Genomic DNA, 27,199 nt, shown 5'->3' with positions numbered 1-27,199 from the left:
AATGTTTGCTTTTTGTGAAATGCTGTCTTTCTTATTTATGAATTTCGTTGCCAGAATGAAGGCTTGGTAGATCTCAGTATTCCTGAATATGTGTAACAGGGCACTGTTCTATTTTCAAGATTCAGTTAATGAATTCTTATTGTGCATCTTTGTCAGGACAACAATGGAGCTCGCCTTTATGAAACAGACATTGGTTTTACCACACAGGCATTTCCAGTGGTTATAAAAGCACCTTACATTAAAATTTTTTCAGTTTGTAAATCTCGTTTTCTTATATGATTTCACTGAGATTTTTTCCAGCAATTTTGGCAGACTAGAAGCAAGAGTTCAGTTCAGTTCAGTTCAGTCACTCAGTCATGTCCGACTCTTTGCAACCCCATGAATCACAGCACGTCAGGCCTCCCTGTCCATCACCAACTCCTGGAGTTCACTCAAACTCATGTGCATCAAGTCGGTGATGCCATCCAGTCATCTCATCCTCTGTCATCCCCTTCTCCTCCTGCCCCCAATCTCACCTAGCATCAGAGTCTTTTCCAATGAGCCAACTCTTTGCATGAGGTGGCCAAAGTATTGGAGTTTCAGCTTTAACATCAGTCCTTCCAATTAACACCCAGGACTGATCTCCTTCAGAATGGACTGGTTGGATTTCCTTGCAGTCCAAGGGACTCTCAAGAGTCTTCTCCAACAACACAGTTCAAAAGCATCAATTCTTCGGCACTCAGCTTTCTTCACAGTCCAACTCTCACATCCATACATACCACTGGAAAAACCATAGCCTTGACTAGATGGACCTATGTTGGCAAAGTAATGTCTCTGCTTTTGAATATGCTTTCTAGGTTGGTCATAACTTTCCTTCCAAGGAGTAAGTGTCTTTTAATTTCATGGCTGCAATCACCATCTGCAGTGATTTTGTAGCCTCCCAAAATAAAGTCTGACACTGTTTCCAGCAAGAGTTAGACATTGCTAATTAGTAGTGCATGGCCTTAGGCAAACTACTTAAATCTGAATCTGTTTCCTCACTTGTCAAAGGAGGGTAGCTATACTTACTTTGCAGGGGTTTTGTGATGAGTAGAATTTAACTATATAAAGCACCTAATTCCACGCTTGATGTATAGTACATAGTCAATAGATGGTTGCAATTATTATTACTCCATTATTCTCTGGTGGGAAACTAAATCTCACATTGGTAGAATGTGCCTTAAAAAAGAATAATTTTTAACACTCAGAATTGGGTCCCTTAAGTAGTATTGAGTTTCTTATCATAAGACATATTTAATAATAAGTTTAGCCACAAATGGGGCTTCTCAAGTAGCACTAGCAGTAAAGAACCTACCTGTCAGTGCAAGTGACTTAAGAGATGCGGGTTCAGTCCCTGAATGGGGAAGATCCCCTGGGGGAGGGCATGGCAGCTTACTCTAATGTTCTTGCCTGGATAATCCCATGGACAGAGGAGCATGGCAGGCTACAGTCCATAGGGTAGCAAAAAGTTGGACACAACTGAAGCAACTTAGCATGCACACAACCACACATAGGACTGTAGTAGAGAGGATTAGATTGTTTACTAGTGAATAGCTTGTTTACTAATGAAAATTTGAGCCCTAAATATGACCTTATCATCTTTTCCAATCCTGAGATTCTCTTACTTGACTCAGGGTATTTTTCTGGCAAGTGGGAAAGCATGCCCTATAAGCAGTCTCTCAAATCCTTATCTCATCTACAACATAGATTAGATGTATGAAACAGCAATAACCCTGTGTACGAGACAGCAAAAGAGACACTGATGTATAGAACAGTCTTATGGACTCTGTGGGAGAGGGAGAGGGTGGGAAGATTTGGGAGAATGGCATTGAAACATGTAAAATATCATGTATGAAATGAGTTTCCAGTCCAGGTTCGATGCACGATACTGGATGCTTGGGGCTGGTGCACTGGGACGACCCAGAGGGATGGTATGGGGAGGGAGGAGGGTTCAGGATGGGGAACACATGTATACCTGTGGCAGATTCATTTTGATATTTGGCAAAACTAATATAGTTATGTAAAGTTTTAAAATAAAATAAAATTAAAAAAAAAAAAAAGAAGGTTCTGTGTGAGTGATGGCTAGCAAGCCCAGAACACTCAATCAAAAAAGATTTTTTTGAAAAAAATCTCAACTTACTCTCCTCTCTGACTTCCTTTATTTTCTTCCAAGGTTTCAGGCCACCACTCTCTGTTCATATAAAACTAATTTTACTAATTTTTTTCCAGAAAAATTTTATTAGCCATGACAATCAAATATTTCACTAAGATCCCAATACACAGTCCATGATGCATTTTCTTCATTAGTTTGGAAATGATAGTTATACAGCCATAAAGTTTATTGAATATAATTTTTTAGAGTAATCCTATGTGATTTATATCTAATGATTCCTCAGTTTTTTCTGGGTTTGTTGACTTATTTATTTCCTTTTTAATTATGATGTAAAAGAACAATTCAAACCATCTTAGTATTTTTAAGTAATGATTTCTTGAATTCAGTTCAGTTCAGTCGCTCAGTCGTGTCTGACTCTTTGCGACCCCATGAATCTCAGCATGCCAGGCCTCCCTGTCCATCACCAACCCCTGGAGTTCACTCAGACTCGTGCCCATCAAGTCAGTGATGCCATCCAGCCATCTCATCCTCTGTCATCCCTTCGCCTCCTGCCCCCAATCCCTCCCAGCATCAGAGTCTTTTCCAATGAGTCAACTCTTCGCATGAGGTGGCCAAAGTACTGGAGTTTCAGCTTCAGCATCATTCCCTCCAAAGAAATCCCAGGGCTGATCTCCTTCAGAATGGACTGGTTGGATCTCCTTGCAGTCCAAGGGACTCTCAAGAGTCTTCTCCAACACCACAGTTCAAAAGCCTCAATTCTTCGACACTCAGCTTTCTTCACAGTCCAACTCTCACATCCATACATGACCACTGGAAAAACCATAGCCTTGACTAGACGGACCTATGTTGGCAAAGTAATGTCTCTGCTTTTGAATATGCTATCTAGGTTGGTCATAACTTTTCTTCCAAGGAGTAAGCATCTTTTAATTTCATGGCTGCAGTCACCATCTGCAGTGATTTTGGAGCTCCCAAAATAAAGTCTGACACTGTTTGCACTGTTTCCCCATCTATTTCCCATGAAGTGATGGGACCGGATGCCATGTTCATTTTCTGAATGTTGAGATTTAAGCCAACTTTCTCACTCTCCACTTTCACTTTCATCAAGAGGCTTTTGAGTTCCTCTTCACTTTCTGCCATAAGGGTGGTGTCATCTGCATATCTGAGGTTATTGATATTTCTCCCAGCAATCTTGATTCCAGCTTGTGTTTCTTCCAGCCCAGGTTTCTCATGATGTACTCTGCATAGAAGTTAAATAAGCAAGGTGACAAGATACAGCCTTGCCGAACTCCTTTTCCTATTTGGAACCAGTCTGTTGTTCCATGTCCAGTCCTAACTGTTGCTTCCTGACCCGCATACAGATTTCTCAAGAGGCAGATCAGGTGGTTTGGTATTCCCATCTCTTTCAGAATTTTCCACAGTTTATTGTGATCCACACAGTCAAAGGCTTTGGCATAGTCAATAAAGCAGAAATAGATGTTTTTTGGAACTCTCTTGTTTTTTCCATGATCCAGCGAATGTTGGCAATTACTTGTTTTATTTTGGAAAAGCTTTGATTGTTATCATTATTTTTGTATTTTGTCTTAGTTAAATAACCCCACACATTTTAGCATAAAGATGAGCTAATCCCCATAGCATTCTTTACACTGTTTTTTATTTTTATTTGTCTTTAATTATTCCCCATTTCTAGTCAAATCAATACTTCTATTGCTTAGACTAAAATTAACTCAAAATATTATTTTATTTAAGTTAAAATTATGAGTTTAATATCTTAGACTCTTTCAAGATGATTGTTTCTAAGGTATTAAAATTACTCTATACTATATTATCATCAATGTTTCCATGTACTTCCTCAGAACTTTTCATATCTTACAATGATAATATGGTGGTATAGGGCACATAATATTATGTCTATAGAAAAGATAAAGTTATGGGTCAGGGAGATTAAATAAATTTGAAATCATATATAGAGTAAGAATTTTGGATTTCTTAAGTCTAGTTCAGAGTTTCTGGAATCATTGCCATGAATCGGTGTCACCAGGCTGACTTTACAAAGGAAAGGTCCTCTAACCTATTGGCAGCAAAAACGTCTGCTTAAGGATTACTTTTGTATAATGTATGAAGGACACTGCTTTTCATCCTTATAATAGGAAGTATTTTAGGGAAGGGCTTCCCTGGTAGCTCAGTTGGTAAAGAATCTGCCTGTAATGCAGGAGACCCCAGTTTGATTCCTGGGTCAGGAAGATCCCACTCCAGTATTCTTGGTCTTCCCTGGGGGCTCAGACGGTAAAGAATTTGTCTGAAATGCAGGAGACTGGGGTTTGATCCCTGATTTGGGAAGATCTCTTGGAGAAAGGCATGGCAACCCACTCCAGTATTCTTGCCTGGGGAATCCCCATGGACAGAGGAGCCTGGTGGACTACAGTTCATGGGGTCTCAAAGGGTCAGACACAACTGAGTGACTAAGCACAGCACAGCATAGCATTATAGGGAAGCTGAGAAAGAAAGGAAACAATATGTAATTGCTAAGAGAGAAAGTTCTTTGAGAAAGATGATTGTCTCAATTGTGACATCATCCTGGAGTGTAAAAATCAACTCTGTTATAATTCAGCTTATTAAAATAAAGAAATTACACATGCCGCTGAATACTATTAAATGAATTTGTAACATTTTTGCCACACACGATGCCACACTCCAAAAATTCTGATGCGATAGGACCAACATATGAGATCATTTTTAGGCTTGTTCCATGATAATAGTGTTAAAGCAGGAAGACCATTGTTTAATAAATGCTTTGTTTTTTGCCTTTGGAAATATCCAAGTGGCACAACTTTGATTCTTAGAAGAGGCTAGGATAGATGCTGTTTTGCTTGTCAGAGCTGTCCTGTAACAAGCAAAAATGGCTGAGAATTAACTTCTATTTTGCTCTGTTAACAGATGTGGACTTGACCTTGGGTGAGGTAGCTTGGGTCTGCATTTCAGGAAGACCCTAAAGGATCTGGGGCTTCCCAAGTGGTACAGTGGTAAAGAATCCACCTGCCAGTGAAGGAGATGCAAGAGACACAGGTTTGATCCATGCGTCAGGAAGATATTCTGGAGTAGGAAATGGCAATCCACTCCAGTATTCTTGTCAGAAAAAATTCCATGGACAGAGGAGCCTGGCAGGCTACAGTCCATGGAGTTGCAAAGAGTTGGACATGACTGAGCATGTATGCACATATACAGGTTCTTAAAGGGGCCAGCCTTGTGAAAACAATGGAGCTATAATAGCTACCTCTTCATCACTCTTTAGATTCCTCAGTTCAGTTCATTTCAGTTGCTCAGTCATGTCTGACTCTCTGTGACCACATGGATTGCAGCACGCCAGGCCTCCCTGTCTATCACCAACTCCTGGAATTTACTCAAACTCATGTCCATTGAGTCAGTAATGCCATCCAACCATCTCATTCTCTGTCATCCCTTTCTCCTTCTGTCTTCAATCTTTCCCAGCATCAGGGTCTTTTCAAATGTGTCAGTTCTTCGCATCAGGTGGCCAAAGTATTGGAGTTTCAGCTTCAACATCAGTTCTTCCAATGAACACCCAGGACTGATCTCCATTAGGATGGACTGGTTGGATCTCCTTGCAGTCCATGGGACTCTCAAGTCTTCTCCAACACTACAGTTCAAAAGCATCAATTCTTCGGCACTCAGATTTCTTTATTTTCCAACTCTCACATCCATACATGACTACTGGAAAAACCACAGCCTTGACTAGATGGAACTTTGTTGGCAAAGTAATGTCTCTGCTTTTTAATATGCTGTCTCAGTTCAGTTCAATTCAGTTCAATTGCTCAGTCGTGTCCGACTCTGCGACCCCATGAACTGCAGCATGCCAGGCCTCCCTACCCATCACAAACTCCCAGAGTTCACTCAGACTCACGTCCATCGAGTCAGTGATGCCATCCAGCCAACTCATCCTATGTCATCCCCTTCTCCTCCTGCCCCCAATCCCTCCCAGCATCAGAGTCTTTTCCAATGAGTCAACTCTTCGCATGAGGTGGCCAAAGTACTGCAGTTTCAGCTTTAGCATCATTCCCTCCAAAGAAATCCCAGGGCTGATCTCCTTTAGAATGGACTGGTTGGATCTCCTTGCAGTCCAAGGGACTCTCAAGAGTCTTCTCCAACACCACAGTTCAAAAGCATCAATTCTTTGGTGCTCAGCCTTCTTCACAGTCCTACTCTCACATCCATACATGACCACAGGAAAAACCATAGCCTTGACTAGATGGACCTATGTTGGCAAAGTAATGTCTCTGCTTTTGAATATTCTATCTAGGTTGGTCATAACTTTCCTTCCAAGGAGTAAGCGTCTTTTAGTTTCATGGCTGCAGTCACCATCTGCAGTGATTTTGGAGCCCCAAAAAATAAAGTCTGACACTGTTTGCACTGTTTCCCCATCTATTTCCCATGAAGTGATGGGACCGGATGCCATGATCTTCGTTTTCTGAATGTTGAGCTTTAAGCCAACTTTTTCACTCTCCTCTTTCACTTTCATCAGGAGGCTCTTTAGCTCCTCTTCACTTTCTGCCATAAGGGTGGTATCATCTGCATATCTGAGGTTATTGATATTTCTTCCTGCAATCTTGATTCCAGCTTGTGCTTCCTCCAGCACAGCATTTCTCATGAGGTACTCTGCCTATAAGTTAAATAAGCAGGATGACAATATACAGCCTTGATGTACTCCTTTTCCTATTTGGAACCAATCTGTTGTTCCATGTCCAGTTCTAACTGTTGCTTCCTGACCTGCATACAGATTTCTCAAGATTCCTAGGATGGCACTAATTTCTTTTTGCCAGTGATATACTTATAGTCTTGATAAATGTGGGAACTTGGTCCTTCCTAGAACATAATCATCTGGTGGGTCTTCCAGCCATGCATACATAATGTACTCATTTCATGTTAACCTACTTGAGCCTTTTACTGCCTTTCTCTAGCGTCTGCCAAAACAGTTCTGGCATTTCAGCTTCACTTGGAATGAGCCATCATTTTCCATGCTTTGAGGAGTCTTACTAAAGTACTGTTTAGGGTATGTTTTTTGAAAATAGCAAAAAATAGGTTTTCCTTTGTAAGTCAATTTTAAAATAATTTTTCTTTTAAAAGATTAAGTGTAATCACATCTTTTGGATATGATTGATATGGTTGGTGCCAACTGTAATTTTATAATTAATGTGTTAATTGCATTAAATTTACTATATTTCTTTTTTATTTGATATATCTTTTATTATTGTCTAAAATTTGGAAGTTGGCATTTTTGGTCCTCATGTATATCTCTTTCACTGTCCTCAATTCCCTTTTTTCTTACTTGATATTTTGCTATATGCTGTGTCAGTTTTAAATGGTCATCTTTGATGCTACTTATTTCCTCCACTTTTCCTTCTTCCTGTTCCTCCTATTTTTGACTTGTGGTCTTTCTACTTACAGAATATTGACTTTAGATACCATCCTTTTCCTCTCATGTCTTCATCTTTATTTATTCTTATATCTACAATTAAGTATATTAAATTCTTAGCATCAATTTATTTCCTAAAATTTCTCCAGTTACCTTTTGGATAAATGAAGTCTACCCTGTAGTAGATTCTTCAGAAATATGACATTTGCAATTAAAAGCTGGCTATTGAAATAGTCTTGCTAGTTGAGAAACAAACAGTTTCTCATTTGGCTAGATATAAAATCCTTGTCTTGTGATTTATCTTCCAAGGCTATTGAAAATTATGCTCCATAGTGCTTTTATGAAGTGACATGATAGCCTACATCTCTTGCACTTATAAGTAATTAGATCTTTTTTTGTCTGGTGGCCCTGAGAATTATTTTGTTTGACCTAAATGGCTGCGAATTGATCCTTTCAGGTCAGTATTGACAGGTACATGGTCAAATGGTAAAAATTTCAATTTAAAGATTTGTATTTTCTCTTATTTCTGTAACATCTGCTCAAATTATGTTTTTTCTTTTTTTAATCTTCTTTTGCTATTTTGTACTTTTATAGAAACTATAATTATATATATATTGGACATTTTTTGCTTGTCTTCCATTTTAACAACTTTCTCTGTGATCCTCATTATTTCTTTTTCTTATTTTCATTTTCTTGTGTGTGTTGCTTTTCTTTAATCCACTATTAAGTTTTAACTCAGATTTATTATTCTTGTCAATTTGTAATTTATTCTTTATTTCTCAGATAAGTTTGTCTTTTTCTCAGTTTCTTTTCTGAGTTTAACAAATTTCATTACATTTTTTTGCTTTTTGTATGGATCATTTTTGTCCTTAGTTTTTGAATTTCTGATTCTAGTTCTATCTTTCTTTTAAAATAAATATATCTCTCCAAATGTTTGAGGCTATTTAATTCAGTTTGGAGTCCCATTTTACAATATTGTTCTTCTTCAGAGTTGTTTTTTAGGGCAGAATATTCATTAAATGATACATTCTAATTTGAATTTTTTTCTTACATTAGATTATGAAAGTTAGGAGTAGAGTGTCCATACATATTACTTACACTTCTGGATATAGATAAGGGCTTATTTAATTTTTTAAAATTTACATTTATCTAATTATATTGGAAATTATGATTTACTGAGTAGATAGGTGAAGTAGAACATCTTCAGTCAGAATTCCTCTCTTAATCAGAAATGGAATTTTTCTACAAAGGAGAAAGGTTTCAAATCAGTTACCCGCTTTCCACCTTAAGGAACTGGGAAAAAGAGAGCAAAGTAGGCCTGAATATAGCAGAAGGAAGAACATGATAAAAGATTAGAGTGGAGATAAATAATATACATAATAAAAATACAATAGAGATTTCCATATAGAACAGTCTTTTGGACTCTGTGGGAGAGGGAGAGGGTGGGATGATTTGGGAGAATGGCATTGAAACATGTATAATATCATACATGAAATGAGTCACCAGTCCAGGTTCGATGCACGATACTGGATGCTTGGGGCTGGTGCACTGGGACGACCCAGAGGGATGGTACGGGGAGGGAGGAGGGAGGAGGGTTCAATATGGGGAACACGTGTATACCTGTGGCGGATTCATGTTGATATATGGCAAAAGTGAAAGTGAAGCCACTCAGTCGTGTCCGACTCTTTGTGACCCCATGGACACCAGACTCCTCCGTCCATGGGATTTACTAGGCAAGAGTACTGGAGTGGGTTGCCTTTTCTTTTTCCAGGGAACTTCCCAACCCAGGGATCGAACCCAGGTCTCCCACATTGCAGACAGACGCTTTACCGTCTGAGCCACCAGGGAAGTCAAACCAATACAATATTGTAAAGTTAAAAAATAAAAGAAAAAAAAAAGAAAAAAAAGAAATAAACTAACTTTTTAATAGTTTAAAAATATCAAAATGATTCAGAACAAGATATAAATTAGACTTATTCATAATTAAAGTAGCTCTTCACTGTTAAAAAAAAATAAAAATACAATAGAGAAAATCAATACAACCAGAAGTTCATTATCTTTTAAAAGATCAACAAAATTGGCAAACCTTTAGCTAAAGTGACAAAGAAGGAAGATTCAAATAACTAAAGTTAGAAATGTTTATTTCCATTGTTTGACTCATTCTTCATTTAGAGATAAGAATATGACCAATTGTGCAATGTTCCTATGAACAAATTATTGACACTAAAACAAAACAGACAAAACAATTCACACTAGCCAGAGGAGCAAGATTTTAATGAAGACGTAGGACATTCAACAAGGACACCACAAATGTCATGCCTTATTAGTAGTGTTAAGTCATTGAGTGAGGTCTGCTATAAATCTTACCTACAAAGGCTTAAAAAACAAGATGTGAAAAGAGTAAGCTGATATACAAGTAATTTGTTTACCAAAACAAAATCTGATAAAATATAAAAGCACACAACAAGATGCAGAAAGCTCAATGTTGTAATATTCACAATATTCAACATCCAATAAAAAAATTGAGATATGTGCAACAAGTAGAAAATTGTGACCCATAATCAGGAAAAAACTTGAACAATGGAAACAAACCCAGAAATGACAGATATGATGGAACTAGCAGACAAAGACTTTAAAACAGATATTATGAATATGCACAAAGACTTAGAAAATTGGAAGATAATATATATTTTATCCTATTATGTGAGTTGTCTTTTCACTTTCTTGATAGTATCCCTTGATACATAATACTTTTCTTGTTTTATTGTTGTTTTTAATTCTGTTAAGAATCCATTACCAAATCTACAGTTGTAAAGAGTTTATCCTATACTTTATTCTAAGAATTTTCTGGCTTTAGCTCTTATGTTTAGGTCATTGATTATTGTCAGTTCATGTTTGTATATGATGTGAAATAGGGACCAAACTTTATTTTGCTGATTGTGAGAATCCAGTTGTCACAGAGACATCTTTTAAAGAGTCTATTCTTTTCCTATTGAATGGACTTGGAACCCTGATAAAAAGTTAACTGGGTCCAGATTTATTTCTGAATTCTCAATTTTATTCTGTTAGTGTGTGTGCCTATCATGAAAGTGAAAGTCACTCAGTCTGTCTGACTCTTTGTGACCCCATGGACTATACAGGTTATGAAATTCTCCAGGCCAGAATACTGGAGTGGGTAGCCTTTCCTTTCTCCAGGGGATCTTCCCAACCCAGGGATCAGGGATGGAACCCAGGTCTCCCACACTGCTGGTGGATTCTTTACATGCTGAGCAACAAGGGAAACCCAAGAATACTGGAGTGGGTAGCCTATCCCTTGTCCAGAGGATATTCCTGACCCAGGAATCGAACCAGGGTCTCCTGCATTCCAGGAAGATTCTTTACCAACTGAGCTATCAGGGAGGACCGTGTACCTATCATAACCACACTGTTTTGATCACTTTCAGTTCACTTCAAGCACTCAGTCATGTCCGACTCTGCAACCGCATGGTCTGCAGCACGTCAGGTTTCCCTGTCCATCACCAACTCCTGGAGCTTACTAAAACTCATGTCCATCGAGTCAGTGATGCCATCCAACCATCTCATCTTCTGTCTTCCCCTTCTCCTGCCGTCAATCTTTCCCAGCATCAGGGTCTTTTTCAGTTCTTCACTGACTCAGATAGCCACAGTACTGGCGTTTCAGCATCAGCATCAATCCTTTTAATGAATATTCAGAGCTGATTTCCTTTAGGATGGACTTGTTGGATCTCCTTGCAGTCCCAGGGACTCTCAAGAGTCTTCTCCAACACCACAGTTTAAAAGCATCAATTCGGCTATTCAGGACTCTTTGCAGTTCCGTACAAATCTGAAGACTGTCTTTCTTATTTCTTTACAAAAGAACTTTGGAATTTTAATCGAGATTGCATGGGAATCTATAGATCTCTAGAGATTTTTTTAGCTTATCGCTCTTTAGCTGTTGCTCCATCTTCAGACTTAAAAATTCAGAATAAACTCTATGGATATTACTGTCCTTTTTAAGATGTTTGTCCTATATATTTATCTATTTTCCAGTAACCTATTATCAGCTGGTTCCACCTCCCTGAACTTGACATCTGTTTTTTTTTTTTTTTTAACTCAGTGTGATTGCCAGTGTATGTTTTGTTTTCCATCCTACACTGTGGTCCAGAAAGTACCTCCTAGAAGAAAGATGGAGCCATCATTGTAGGGCTCTCCTTATTTGTTTCACTTGTCTCGGGGATCACAGCCTTATATTAGCTGTGGTCTGATGTTCAAAAAAAAAACAAAAAACAAAAAACAGATGCTTTGTACATCTGTACAATTTTCTATTTATTTTTTATGACCATAGGGTAAATCTGATTACTTCATTAAGGCTACAAATGTGTTTATTTTTAAAATGTTACTATAAAATTATGCTGTTTTGCTTTCTAATTTGTGGTTTATTCTGACTTTTATAATAGAAATGGCCTGTAGATTCCTGAGGGTGTAGATTACTTTTTATTCATCATTTTATTCCCGATGCCTAGCATAGGAATTGACATATACTATATTCCCAATGAATATTTGTTGAATTGTTTTGTCTGCCACATGTATGCAATATTTTATTGTCTTTAATAGTATTATTGTTTTGTGCTTGTCTGTTTGAACTCAATTTTGGTAGTCTATGGGTTTAATCTGATGTGTAAAAGAGAGGTTTTTTTTTAAACAAAAAACGTGTGTTAATGCTGATTTTTTCCCAAGTTTGAAGCAACTTGGGAAAGTCATTTATCATCTAGTTTTTTTTTTTTTTTTTAATGTTTATGGAAAGAGAGAATCCCTGCCCTTCTTACCATGAAAGATCCAAAGGACCTTTAGGACCACAGGACCAAAATAGATGATGCATATGGCTTACCTTTGAGAGTAAAGTGTGGAAAATTATAATTGCATTGAAATATGAATCCTATACATTTGTTTTTGCTATTCTCCACATCATTCTATTCCAGAATTTCTCTGTGAGATCCTTATACATATAAAAGAATGTTAGTTGCAAATGAAGTGCTTAATAAGTGTTGAATTAATTTGAATGGGCACACAGGCCTGAAGAAGATTCAGATGGTGCTTACTGTCTTTTATGTTATTAGGGATAATAATGCTTGCATAATACTTAACAATAATACTTATATACCTTTTCACAGCTATAGGGAGTGATACTGGAAACCTAAATATCTACCAAGATTCAGTTTCTGAAACAATCTCAACAGCAGCAAATACTAAAAGAATCTGGAATGCATTAGTATTTTTGCTTTGTTTGTTTTATTTTATTATAAAGAGTTAGTAACGACACTGAATAATTGGCCATACTATCCCCATCTCTAAATGAAGGATGAGTCCAGTGAAAATGAACATTGTGACAGTAGACAATAATTTGCATTTAAATTTTGTAGCCAAATCAGAGGAACTTAGAGTATCGAAAGTGAAGAGCAATTAAATCTAATGTGGAGATGTATGCTTCAGAGACAAACCTGGAATGGCAAAGACCTTCAAGGTGACTGCTCAGAAATGTCTGATGGAGGATAATTGTTTCTTATTTTACCCAAAAGGGTATTTCCACATTGCTGACTTGACACTTTTCTTTGTTGGAACATTTCAGTGACTCTTACTTTTTGAACTTTGCACAGTTATCTGGAAACCTGGTTCCTTTTGACTTTTATCAACCTTCCAGCTGGTACTTTGAGGACATTTATCAAATGCCTGCTGTTGCAGAAATTACTTTAAAATCATAGGGGGTCAAGAGTAGGAGGAGACTTAGAGAAGAAGTAGTCTTGCTTGCTCCTTTTCAGTTAAGGAAACTGATACCTAGAAAAGGTTATTGACTTTCACAATGTCTTAGAGGTATTTAGTGGCTTAAGGAAGCCTAGTGTTTTCACTATATTTCAGTATCCTTTATGTAATGTAGAATGGCATTGAGTCAGCTATGCAAACACAAAGATTACTTTTTTCTTTCCTTCCTTCCCTCTTTTCTTTTTTACCTCTGTTCCTTTCTTCTCCGTTTTTTTCTCTTCCCTCTGATATATATATATATATATATATATATATGAATATATACATATCATATATATGAATATATATATCCATATATATGAATATAATGTAATATACATAATATTATTTTATATAATATAAACCCATTATTGAATTTTTGTGGTGTCATTATAAGCAGCAGTGCTTTTGGAATGGGAAAAGTAGAAACTGTCATGCAATTTAGTGTCTGGTTTTTATTTTTTGCATGGAGTGAGCTTGTGGAACAAAAATTCATAATGGATGTCTAAAGGACCAGTTTACTTGAAAACTGAAGTGCCCTTTTCTATTTTCAAATTCACTTTACTTTGATGTAAAACGAAATCCATTTGGTGTAGAAAATTAAAGTACCTGCATTTTTCCTCAGCATAGAGAAATATTTTATTTGCCTCTAACCCTTTCCATTTTTCATGACAGTCACTGCATTTTCTTCTCTAAAACACGAACAAGTCAACATAAGCATGGCTGGCAGGCTAAAATGATTTTGGGATAATTTGTGTTTGCCAGACCAAACAAAATCAATCACCATTGTTTACAGACCCAAAACATTAAATGGTTATGAAAGGGTATTTCTGAACTTTTACAAAATATGTTTTTCAAACACAGATAAGAGAATAGACCTTTAAATACCTTCCGGTATGGTTTGTAATTGTCAAATTTGCACCAGAAATGATGAAATATACATATGATGACTCAATTTCATTGGATAAATCCAAACTAAAGGCAGCTGTTGATCATTTCAGTTATAGGTTCCCAATGGGAAAGAATGCATAATTAATGTTTCATGTTAAGCTTGAAGTAACCATTCCAGAACAACATGACTTGGAGGCTTGTAACAATGGATGAAAGATGACTTCACAATGGAATGGGAATCAGAAGAGAATTGATGGAAAAAAGTATACAGTGTATCTCTAGCTACTTGTTTCTGAGTATAATCAGTGGTGATTATTTCAGGGGTGAGATTTTGGTTTGTTTGCTTCTGTTTCAGTTAATTTTGGATTGTTTTCTCATTGATCCCAGTTGTGTACTCTGTTAGGGAGCATGTGGATCTATTTATCTGCTTTAAGAGGCTCTAGGAATATATTTTCCCTCAAAGTGGGTGTCAGGTTGCTAAGAACTGCTACAGAAAATTTGATCATAGTTTTGAGGTAGTAGAGATCAGTTGATTTGAGCATTTAAGTATTAAAATATATTTTTTTAGCTTGCAGGATAAACTGAGTTGCTTTTGACACTTTCAGAAAAGTGGATAGATTTTTTTTTCTTCATTCAGCCATTCACAGATCAAACCATTACCTCCTCTTTCTCAATTACTTTTGATCTTATAAAATGTGGTTTTATATATTTCATGGTTGGGGAGATCTTGAAAGCAAAACAAAGCAAAACAAAACAAAATTCTCTTAGTTGTTTAGTTGCTAAGCAGATGCTGAAATGGTTATTTTTGTTCTAGTGAGTTATTGAGTAAGTTCTCTCAAGCGGGAAACCTATAAGCGAGGGATGGCGTAGAGCAGGAGAAGATGGACATCACTGGGCTTCTCCTGAAGTCATGCTTCAGTTTGTTTCCACAAGAAGTTCCAAGAAGTAATCACACCACAAATTCTTTTATTCAATACCTTGAGGAAAGAGAGCTGGATTTTATGCCCTTGTATCACTCAGATGTTGGCTGTAGACAACTATCCCTCAGGCTCTCAGAGACTGTGTAATCTCCCAGGCATCTCTGTTTGACGTGGAACCTGTCATTGGCAGAATGAGTTTCTCTAGGAAGGTTGCATTTGGATTGGTTAGCAGGTGGCAGTCATCATAATTAGAGAGTATGTTCACCAGCCCAACGAAGAGGCTCTGGGCAGGACCCAGGCAGTGCCTATTAAAGAGGAAACAATTGATTGATACCTTAACACTATATCATTCTTTTTTATAACAATGTGATTTTTAAAAAATCATGGTATTCCTTTGAAAAAATGTATTATATGCATATTTATACACATAATAAATGTATTGTTGTTTAGTTGCTAAGTCCTGTTCAACTCTTTGCAGTGCACATATTTTTTTTATTGATAGGGCCCCAACTGATAAATATTGGGTGATTTCCAATATTTTATTTATTTATTTATGGCTCTACTGGGCCTTTGCTCCAGTGCATGGGTTTCTCATTGCAGTGGTTTCTCTTGTTATGGAGCACAGGCTCTAGGTGCCCAGGCTTCAGTAATTGCAGCACACAGGCTTAGTTGCTCCATGGCATGTGGAATCCTGGACCAGGGATCAGATCTGTGTCTCCTGCACTGGCCAGCAGATTCTTAACCACTGAACCACAAGGAAGTCTCCAGTTTCCAATATTTTTGAATTATCAACCCAAAATGTTATTATGAATACATTTGTCATATTTCCATGTGTACACATGAATAGACCACAGTCATAGACACTGAGTTAATGAATCAAAAAGTATGTTGGTTAATAATTTACATTGATTCTCCCAAATTTCTCTTTAAAGGTGTTTTATCAATTTACATGAGCAATGTAGAAGAGAAATTCTTCTCCATGACCTCGTTGAAGGATATCATCAAACTTTTGCAATATTTACTAATCAGATGAAAAATATCCAGAGTATTTTGCAAAGATAGTTCTCTCTGTCTGGAGCTCTTTTCCACACACCAAGACTTGCTTAATCAATTCATTATCCTTCCAGTCTCAGAGATTCTTTAAATCTCTAAATCAGATGATCCCCCATTAAAATGCATAGGACATATGTATTTTCTTTATTATGTGTCACAAATGTTTATATTTATGTTCAGTTCAGTTCAGTCACTCAGTCATGTCCAACTTTTTCCCACTCCATGGACTGCAGCACATTAGGCTTCCCCATTCGTCACCAACTCCTGGAGCTTACTCAAACTCATGTCCATCGAGTCAGTGATACCATTCAACCATCTCATCCTCTGTCGTCCCATTCTCCTCCTGCCTTCAATCTTTCCCAGCATCGGGGTCCTTTCTAGTGAGTCAGTTCTTCACATCAGATGGCCAAAGTATTGGAGTTTCAGCTTCAGCATCAGTTCTTTAGGATTGACTCATTGGATCTCCTTGCAGTCCAAGGGACTCTCAAGAGTCTTCTCCAACACCACAGTTCAAAAGCATCAATTCTTCAGCACTCAGCTTTCTTTATAGTTCAACTCTCACATCCATACATGACTACTGGAAAAACCATAGCTTTGACTAGATGGACTTTGTTGGCAAAATAATGTCTCTGCCTTTGAATATGCTGTCTAGGTTGATCATACCTTTTCTTCCAAGGAATAAGTGTCTTTTAATTTAATGGCTGCAGTCACCATCTGAAGTGATTTTGCTGCTGCTGCTGCTAAGTCACTTCAATCGTGTCCGACTCTGTGCGACCCCATAGACGGCCTCCTACCAGGCTCCTCTATCCCTGGGATTCTCCAGGCAAGAAGACTGGAGTGGGTTGCTATTTAGAGCCCCCCAAAATAAAGTCTCTCACTGTTTCTATTGTTTCCCCATCTATTTGCCACGAAGTGATGGGACCGGATGCCAAGATCTTCGTTTTCTGAATGTTGAGCTTTAAGCCAGCTTTTTCACTCTCCTCTTTCACCTTCATCAAGAAGCTATTTAGTTCCTCTTCACTTTCTGCCATAAGGGTAGAAAATGTTTATATTTATGTTCAGTTCGGTTCAGTCACTCAGTCATGTCCAACTTTTATCTGCATATATCTGATATATGCCGATATCATCTGCATATCTGAGATTATTGATATTTCTCCCAGCAATCTTGATTCCAGCTTGTGCTTCATCCAACCCAGCATTTTACGTGATGTACTCTGCATTATATTTATGTATTTGGGCCTTATTTAAAAACATCTGTTGTTTTCTCCACCAACTAGATAGTGTGTTCCCTTAAGATAGGGGCTGTGTTTGTTTTATTTAAATCTGTATTTCTCACAGATCCATGTAAACTAATAAATAGATATAGCATGAATGAGAAAATAAGAGAATAAGTTACATTACTAAGCTTCAAATTGGATCTGCCGGTTATCAGAGCTCATGTTCTTTTTACTATGGTATTCTGCCAAGATTTAAGCCTCAGAAACTGACATTCTATGCAGTAAAACCCTGGAAATATCTGCCTGAAGTTTTTGATTACAGTTAATTTTTTTCCTTTAATTTCCATAAAATCATATGTTAAATATCGTGGCCTGCTTCTTATATCCCGTAGTGAATCTCACTGTTCTTCTCTTTGTGACAAAGTCATCTATCTTTAGTGATTTGAATTTTCCACAGTGGTTCTGCTTTGGGGACAATGCACCATTTGAAGACAGCCTGGGGGATTGTGCTCCATAGCGTCCTGGAAAGAATCCAGGTATTACACTCTGACTAAGAGGGCAGGCTTCTAAGGTGGAATTTCATATTTTCTGTACTGAGTTAGGCTAGACTAGAATGCTTTCCCTTTTCAAAATCTAGGAGAATGATGACTCAGTCTTAACTGAAATTATTTTCATTTGTTTAACTTAATCATCAAAAAAAAAAATAATGCAAGAGAATACACATGAAATCTATGTGGTGGTCAGTTATCCATCCCCTGGTTTCTAAAGTTAAGGTCCTCAGCTTTGTACAGAGTTAGAAATTTCCCTGGTCAGAATCAGAGTTCCCTGTTTTTCATTCAAACCATACCAGACAATGAGAAGTGGTAGTTTTAGACAGAGGAGACCATCTAGTATCTTTTAAATCATGATATATTAACAGCCATTGCCTCTGTCTACACATAGGATCGATTCAGGAGCAGCCCTTAGTAAGTCTATGTTCTAAATCATCCAGGTTACACAAAGTGACTTGCATACAGATGATGCTAAATAAGCTTGTCGAATGCATGACCAAGTGCTGTATCCACAACCCTGGGCCTCGTTCTCTTACAAATAGACACGTGCCTCCAGAAAGAGTTTCAGGAGTAGCTTGTTACACATCCATCATGCACCAGAGTCTTACGTCCTTAGACCAGCATGAGATTTATGAACTTCTGTCCTGCCCTGGTGCCCGGGTGTGTGGAGTGCAGTACTTAGACTCACTCTTTCTTTAAACAGAGTGCAGTTGGCTTTACACCTCTGCAGCGCTAAGTCCTTAAGTTACTCTTTCTGAAAAGATTTAGCTGGTATGAAAGGTAACTAAACAAGAGAAGAAAGTGAAGGAGAAGGAAAGCTTTGTGATATGTGCTTTCCATTCTCATCTTGCTGTGGCTCTTTCAAGAGTTATATGAAAAGATTGTTGAGCCTGATATGCATCGTTTTGACATGCTATCCAGTCAGAAATGCTACTAAATCCTATTAGGTGGTTGTAATTAGTGAAAATATTATGTACCTAGAGAAGTTTTATTGTGATTTCTAGAGAAAATTTTCTGTGGCTTAAACCATATTTTCTGTGGTTTTAAATTATTTAAAAACACATGGTGTAAAAACTCTAGAACAGAAATTTCACAGGGAAGGGTCTGAGATTTTCATATTAATTTTAGAGGAGAGATAGGCTTGATTTTAGATTTTGGTCATGATTATAAAATTGATCTAGTTTGGGAGTGATCACTAATTGGAAAAAACTCTGACTTCCTCCTGGATTCTTAGTGTGAAATTCTGAGTGTAAGATTTTGGGTAGTATGGGAAACACTGTGCGAACAGAAAGGCAGGGAAATGTCTTGAAGGAACACCAAGTTTAAATGCCTTGTGATTTTTCCACCTTTTTAAAAGCAATTTTCATGTTTCTCAACTAGAAATCATTATTCAAAAACTGTCAAAGTCCTTGAGTGCTTGCCATAGATGCTCTTTTATAGAAGGATACCAGGCAACTAGGGGCCCCTAGAAATTGTGCACAAACAGGTATACATGCACAGGCACAGATTTCATTAGATTCTGAAATGTTCCCTGTCTCATAAAGTTTCTATATATAGTCTTAAAAGACAAAGCTAGATTTTCAAGGACAGCAGTTACAGTCCTCCCAAGTCCTAGATTTATCCCTTCAGCACATTTTTACTGAACATCTATTATGTGCTGATGATGGAGATATAGTAGTAAATCAGCAAAATGTGATTTCTATACTAATAAAGGGAATAGACTGATAATAACAGGTTGCATATTGATTTATGCAATCCCTGTATATATCACTCACTCACACACACACACACACACACACACTCATTTTACCAGGCAACTAGTACCTAAAGTAAACCTCTTTCCCCCTTTATTATTCATCCTATAAGTTCTAAATCTTTTCTCTTCATATATCTTGGACCTCATTTCCGAAATTTGTTTTGATTTTCCTGATCCTAAACTATTAATATCTTGATTCCAATAGTAGGATTCACAAACCCTTTTGGATCTGATTCTGAATGCCACTTCTACCTTCTGCTCTGGACATCTGGCAGTTTTAACTAGGATTTTATCTTACTCACTCCTGAGATAACAATAACTTCTGCACTTTTGAGATAATGATCCAGTTCAATAAATTTTGAATTAAAGGTTTTGCTCTTGGGTTTGTCCTGACCCTGTTTTTGTACTAGAGTTGTTCTGGTCAGTTCATTTGAGAAGTGGGTGTAGATCTTGATTGGACCTCCCCTCCTCTTCTGCATTGCTTTTCTTAGTGCTACTCATTTTTTAAGGGCTCAGATCAGGATTCTTTTCTTCTACAAAGTTTTCATGGCTCCCTTATCTTCATTGATTAACCACTGTGTTTCTTGTTTTCTTAGGCTCTCATAGGAAAAATTTTTGCTCTTTTTTCACAAAGTTAAACACTAAGAAATAAGATTTTGTTCAGTAGGGGAAAGGTTTGGCATACACATTTTAATATCAAAGGTTTTTCTCTCTCCCAAGAAGCAATTTTTACATCTTCCTAGACCACATCCCCCTGTTGAGAATGTGTAATCTACTCCAGTGCCTCAGAATTATCCAGGGCGCTTGATAGAATTCAGAGTGCTGGAGCCCACCCAGCCACTTAGCCAATATATGTTTATATTTAAAAATCTAGGTTTGTATTTGAATATAGTGTTTAAAAGGTAAAAAGAGTAGAAAAATCTGAAAAACATGTTTCTGTGAATAGTTTCTAACTTATTACTTATATAATATTTGTTTAGATACAGGTTTCCTTCCAGAATTCTCCTAACTGTAGATTGAAACTTGTTTTCTTTTCAAATAACTTTATTAAATACTATCTACAGAGAATATAATGTAGAATAAACTATCATAAAACTAAATTCAACATTTTTGGTACAGAAAGAAATAGGTATGTATTTTTTAAACAGTCACCAGGTGAGTTATATCTATTTAATTTTTTATTAGTGTACATTTGTCCTCCCTAAAGCCTCAAATAAAGTGACTTGTATTTTATGGGTCAACTGTTATGAGCATTATTTTAGGACTTGCTTAGATATGATTTGGTTACAGTTTTATTTTTTAAAGCTTTAAAAACTAACACTTAAATAGGCAGTTTGGTTTGAAATAAATAACATAGTGTATTAAATTTAATATGGGTAAATTGGAAATGATAGTTAAGATAAATGCAGATCAGAAAAGAGACAGAAATAAATTTAAATAAGCTTTTATGCTAAGTAAACAGGGGAACTAAAGAAAAAGAACAACTAAGGAGCATTGAAAATATTGAGTATAGAAACTAGAGTAAGACAAATATAAGGATTAGAATGCAGAACAGAACAAAGGTGTAATTTGATCTGACAATAAAGAAAGATGCAACAACACAAATTGGGTGCAGAAGGGCAGAAGAAATGGCCTAGAGCCATGCAAGCATAAAGGCAAATAAAATAAGAAAATACAGTATTCAAAGATATAGAGGGCTTATGTGTTGATTTCATCTTTGATGTCTTCATTGTGTGTGTGTGTGTGTGTGTGATGAAGAAGGTAGTTTTGATCTATCAATTACTGATAGCTCAAGTAAGGTAAGGAATAGAATTGATTCTTTGGTCTCATTTTTTTTAAGTGCAGAGGTCGTAGTAACCCTGACAAGACTGTGTTGGTCAAGTTGTAGGTTATAAGCCTTGTGGCAACTACTCCCTCTCTAAGTTCCTTATTTCTCAACTCACTGGCTCTCAGTGGGTCTCTTCTGGATTGGCAGCATCTGTGTCACCAGGGAACTTGTTACAAATACACATTTCTGGGGCCTAGCCCAGACTTGTTGAGTCAGACACCTTGACGATGAGTGCCAGCCATGTCTGAATTAACATTCTCCAGGTGACTCTGATGCACACTGATGTTTGAGAAGTACTGCTCTTGGTGATAGAGATCAGCAAATTCTCTTAGAAAAGCTGGCCTATCAGTACACTTCATGCTTATCATTGTGATTTTCAGCTTCTTCTTAGAGAAATGATGTTGTATTTTACATCGATTTTCAATGTGATTTGTAGCAAAATTGTTTTCAGCGTGGTACATGCATGTGTGTGTGTGTTAGAAAATGAATTTATTGTATAGAAGTACTTATTTATATATTTCAATATTATATATCCTATTGTATTACCTATTTTTAATTATTTTAAAAATAATTTTCTACATAATCTAAGCACATGGCCCACAGCCTTGTCTAACTCAATGAAACTATGAGCCATGCTGTGTAGGGCTACCCAAAACAGACGGGTAATGGTGGAGAGTTCTAACAAAATGTGGTCCACTGGAGAAGGGAATAGCAAACCACTTCAGTATTCTTGTCTTGAGAACCCCATGAACAGTATGAAAAGGCAAAAAGATAGGACACTGAAAGATGAACTCCCCAGGTCGGTAGGTGCCCAATATGCTACTGGAGATCAGGGGAGAAATAACTCCAGGAAGAATGAAGAGACAGAGCCAAAGCAAAAACAGCACCCAGGTGTGGATGTGACTGGTGATGCAAGAAAGGTCTGATTCTGTAAAGAGCTATGCTGCATGGGAACCTGGAATGTTAGGTCCATGAATCAAGGAAAATTGGAAGTGGTCAAACAGGAGATGGCAAGAGTGAACATCAACGTTTTAGGAATCAATGAACTAACATGGACTGGAATGGATGAATTTAACACAGATGATCATCATATCTACTACTGTGGGCAAGAACCCCTTCAGTTCAGTTCAGTTGCTCAGTCATGTCCAACTCTTTGCAACCCCATAAATTGCAGCATGCCAGGCCTCCCTATCCATCACCAATTCCCAGAGTTCACCCAAACTCATGTCCATCGAGTCGGTGATGCCATCCAGCCATCTCATCCTCTGTCGTCCCCTTCTCCTCCTGCCCCCAATCCCTCACAGCATCAGAGTCTTTTCCAATGAGTCAACTCTTTGCATGAGGTGGCCAAAGTACTGGAGTTTCAGCTTTAGCATCAGTCCTTCCAATGAACACCCAGGACTGATCTCCTTTAGAATGGACTGGTTGGATCTCCTTGCAGTCTCAGGGACTCTCAAGAGTCTTATCCAACAGCACAGTTCAAAAGCATCACATTCTTCAGCGCTCAGCTTTCTTCACAGTCCTACACTAATGTCCATACATGACCACTGGAAAAACCATAGCCTTGACTAGACAGACCTTTGTTGGCAAAGTAATGTCTCTGCTTTTGAATATGCTATCTAGGTTGGTCATAACTTTTCTTCCAAGGAGTAAGTGTCTTTTAATTTCATGGCTGCAGTCACCATCTGCAGTGATTTTGTAGCCCACCAAAATAAAGTCTGACACTGTTTCCACTGTTTTCCCATCTATTTCCCCTTAGAAGCAATGGATTAGCCATCAAAGTTAACAAAAGAGTCTGAAATGCAGTACTTGGATGCAATCTCAAAAATGAAAGAATGATCTCTCTTCATTTCCAAGGCAAACCATTTAATATCACAGTAATCCAAGTTTATGCTCCAACCAGTAATGCTGAAGAAGCTGAAATTGAATGGTTCTATGAAGACCTACAAGACCTTTTAGAACTAACACACAAAAAGATATCATTTTAATTTTGGGGGCTGGAATGCAAAAGTAAAAAGTCAAGAAACACCTGGAGTAACAGGCAAATTTGGCCTTGGAGTACTTAATGAATCAGGGCAAAGTCTCATAGAGTTTTGCCAAGAGAATGCACTGGTCATAGCAAACACCCTCTTCCAACAACACAAGAGAAGACTCTACACATGGACATCACCAGATAGCCAATGCTGAAATCATATTGATTATATTCTTTGCAGCCAAAGATGGAGAAGATCTATACCGTCAGCAAAAACAAGACCGGAAGCTGACTGGCTCAGATAATGAACTCCTTATTGCCAAATTCAGATGTAAATTGAAAAAAGTAGGGAAAACCACTAGACCATTCAGGTATGACTTAAATCAAATCCATTATGATTATACAGTGGAAGTAAGAAATACATTTAAGGGACTAGATTTGATAGATAGAATGCCAGATGAACTATGGACTGAGGTTTGTGACATTGTAAAGGAAACAGGGAACAAGACCATCCCCAGGAAAAAGAAATTCAAAAAAGCAAAATGGCTGTCTGAGGAGGGCTTACAAAGAGCTGTGAAAAGAAGAGAAGCAAAAAGCAAAGTAGAAAAGGAATGATATACCCATTTGAATGCAGAGTTCCAAAGAATAGCAAGGAGAGATAAGAAAGCCTTCCTCAGTGATCAATGCAAAGAAATAGAGGAAAACAATAGAATAAGAATCTCTTCAAGAAATAGAGATCTCTTCAAGAAAATTAGAGATACCAAAGGATCATTTCATGCAAAGATGGGCTCAATAAAGGACAGAAATGGTATGTACCTAACAGAAGCAGAAGATATTAAGAAGAGGTAGCAAGAATACACAGAAGAACTGTACAAAAAAGATCTTCATGACCCAGATAATCACGATGGTGTGATCACTCACCTAGAGCCAGACATCCTGCAATGTGAAATCAAGTGGGCCTTAGAAAGTATCACTACGAACAAAGTAGTGGAGGTGATGGAATTCCAGTTGAGCTATTCCAAATCCTGAAAGATGATGCTGTGAAAGTGCTGCACTCAATATGCCAGCAAATTTGGAAAACTCAGCAGTGGCCACAGGACTGGAAAAGGGCAGTTTTCATTCCAATCCCAAAGAAAGGCAATGCCAAAGAATGCTCAAACTACTGCACAATTGTACTCATCTCACACGCTAGTGAAGTAATGCTTAAAATTCTCCAAACCAGGCTTCAGCAATATGTGAACCGTGAACTTCCTGATGTTCAAGCTGGTTTTAGAAAAGGCAGAGGAACCAGAGATCAAATAACGAAACACTGTTGGATGTCTCTGCGGTTGCACAGAGTTGGACACGACTGAAGTGACTTGGCAGCAGCAACAGCTGGATCATTGAAAAAAGCAGAAAGTTCCAGAAAAACATCTATTTCTGCTTTATTGACTATGCCAAAGCCTTATGACTGTGTGGATCACAGCAAAATGTGGAAAATTCTGAAAGAGATGGGAAAACCAGACCACCTGACTTACCTCTTGAGTAACCTGTATGCAGGTCAGGTCAGTAAGCAACAGTTAGAACTGGACATGGAACAAGAGACTGGTTCTAAATTGGGAAAGGAGTACATCAAGGCTGTCTATTGTCACCCTGCTTATTTAATTTATATGCAGAGTACAGCATGAGAAACGCTGGGCTGGAAGAAGCACAAGCTGGAATCAAGATTGCAGGGAGAAATATCAATAACCTCACATATGCACATGACACCACCCTTATGGCAGAAAGTGAAGGAGAACTAAACAGCCTCTTGATGAAAGTGAAAGAGGAGAGTGAAAATGTTGGCTTAACACTCAACATTCAGAAAACTAAGCTCATGGCATCCAGTGCCATCACTTCATGGCAAATAGAAGGGGAAACAGTGGCTGACTTTATGTTTTTGGGCTCCAAAATCACTGCAGATGGTGACTGCAGCCATTAAATTAAAAGACACTTTCTCTTTGGAAGGAAAGTTATGACCAACCTAGACAGCATATTCAAAAGCAGAGACATTACTTTGTCAACAAAGGCCCATCTCATCTAGTCTATGGTTTTTCCAGTCATTGTGTATGGATGTGAGAGTTGGACTATAAAGAAAGCTGAGTGCTGAAGAACTGATGCTTTTGAATTGTGGTGTTGGAGAAGACTCTTGAAAGTCCCATGGACTGCAAGGAGATCCAACCAGTCCATCCTAAAGGAGATCAGTCCTGAGTGTTCATTGGAAGAACTAATGTTGAAGCTGAAACTCCAATATTTTGGCCACCTGATGTGAAGAACTGACTCATTTTGAAAAGACCCTGATGATGGGAAAGACTGAAGGTAGGAGGAGAAGGGGATGACAGAGGATGAGATTGTTGGATGGCATCACTGACTCAATGAACATGAGTTTGAGTAAACTCCTGGGGGGTTGGTGATGGACAGGGAGGCTGACATGCTGCAGTCCATGGGGTCACAAAGAGTCAAACATGACTGAGAGACTGAACTGAACTGAAAGGAATTATTTCCATTTTCAATTGACATTAGACTTAATTTTAGACTTCAGATAAGATGCACATTAACACAGAGAACTTTTGTATACATGCTATCCCACTCCCCCTAATATTAATATGTTTTATAAGAATAGTGAAATTGTCAAAGTAGGAAGTTTGTACATTACTTTTAATCATACATTCTGTATTCAAATCTTACCGCTTTTCCATTAGTGTCTTTTTCAGTTCTTGGATTCAATCCAAGAGCCTACGTTGCATTTAATGGTCTTCTCTTTAGCACCTCAAATTGTAGAGATTTGCTCAGTCTTCCTTTCTTAAGAGATTTCTTCCTCCACTTTCCTGCAAAGGAAGCACCTTTTCCTGTCCTATGTGAGAGGGCAAGAAAAAGCAGTCACAAATAGGCAATATCCCATAGCAATAATGCTCCTATCCTCTCTCTAGCTCTCCCAATCTTCAAATACAAAGTGGGATAGAAGATGGGCAGTAACTGAGATGGAGCAGCACAATTTGTTTAATGGCCTTTCCAAATATTTAAAACATGGCATCTCCCATTGGTTGTTTGGGTTTCTCTTTGGAATAATGAACATTTCATGCCTTTACCTTCACTGTTGGTTTTTAGTCACCAATTTAGGAGCAACAGGAAATATTTTCGTTAACATTTCAAATGAGATTGACCTAAAAGGAATGTATATGTTTACTTTGCCTTTTGCATGACTCATCATGGTGTTGTAAACAGGGTAAGTGTCATAAATGCCCACCGAATAAAAAATGACTGGTAGGAAAGAAAGAGGGAAAGGAAATGAATGTACTTTGGTCAGATCATTTTATAGAAAAATGCAAAATAATTTTCATCCACAGTGTCACTTAAAGTTAGATGGGTAAAAGTACAAAGTACATCTTACAGTCCAGTTGCAAATAAAGTAATGAAGGATGTGATGGAGAGAAGGAAAGGAGGCCCACATTTTTCCTGGTTGCTCTAGTGCTCTGCCACCTGCCTATAAAGCACTCCACAATCTCTTAGTGCCATCACAGTGCACAATACTGTTTCCCAAGTTCTGCGTGTTTTTCATAACATTATATTAGAAATAAATGTTGAGTAGGACATAATATGGAATTCTAGAGAAAAATCACCAAGTCTTTGAAGTCATTTTAGCT

The sequence above is a fragment of the Bubalus kerabau genome, chromosome 3, assembly GCF_029407905.1.
Source record: "Bubalus kerabau isolate K-KA32 ecotype Philippines breed swamp buffalo chromosome 3, PCC_UOA_SB_1v2, whole genome shotgun sequence".
Taxonomy (NCBI): Eukaryota; Metazoa; Chordata; class Mammalia; order Artiodactyla; family Bovidae; genus Bubalus; species Bubalus kerabau.
This window is presented reverse-complemented; position numbering follows the sequence as displayed.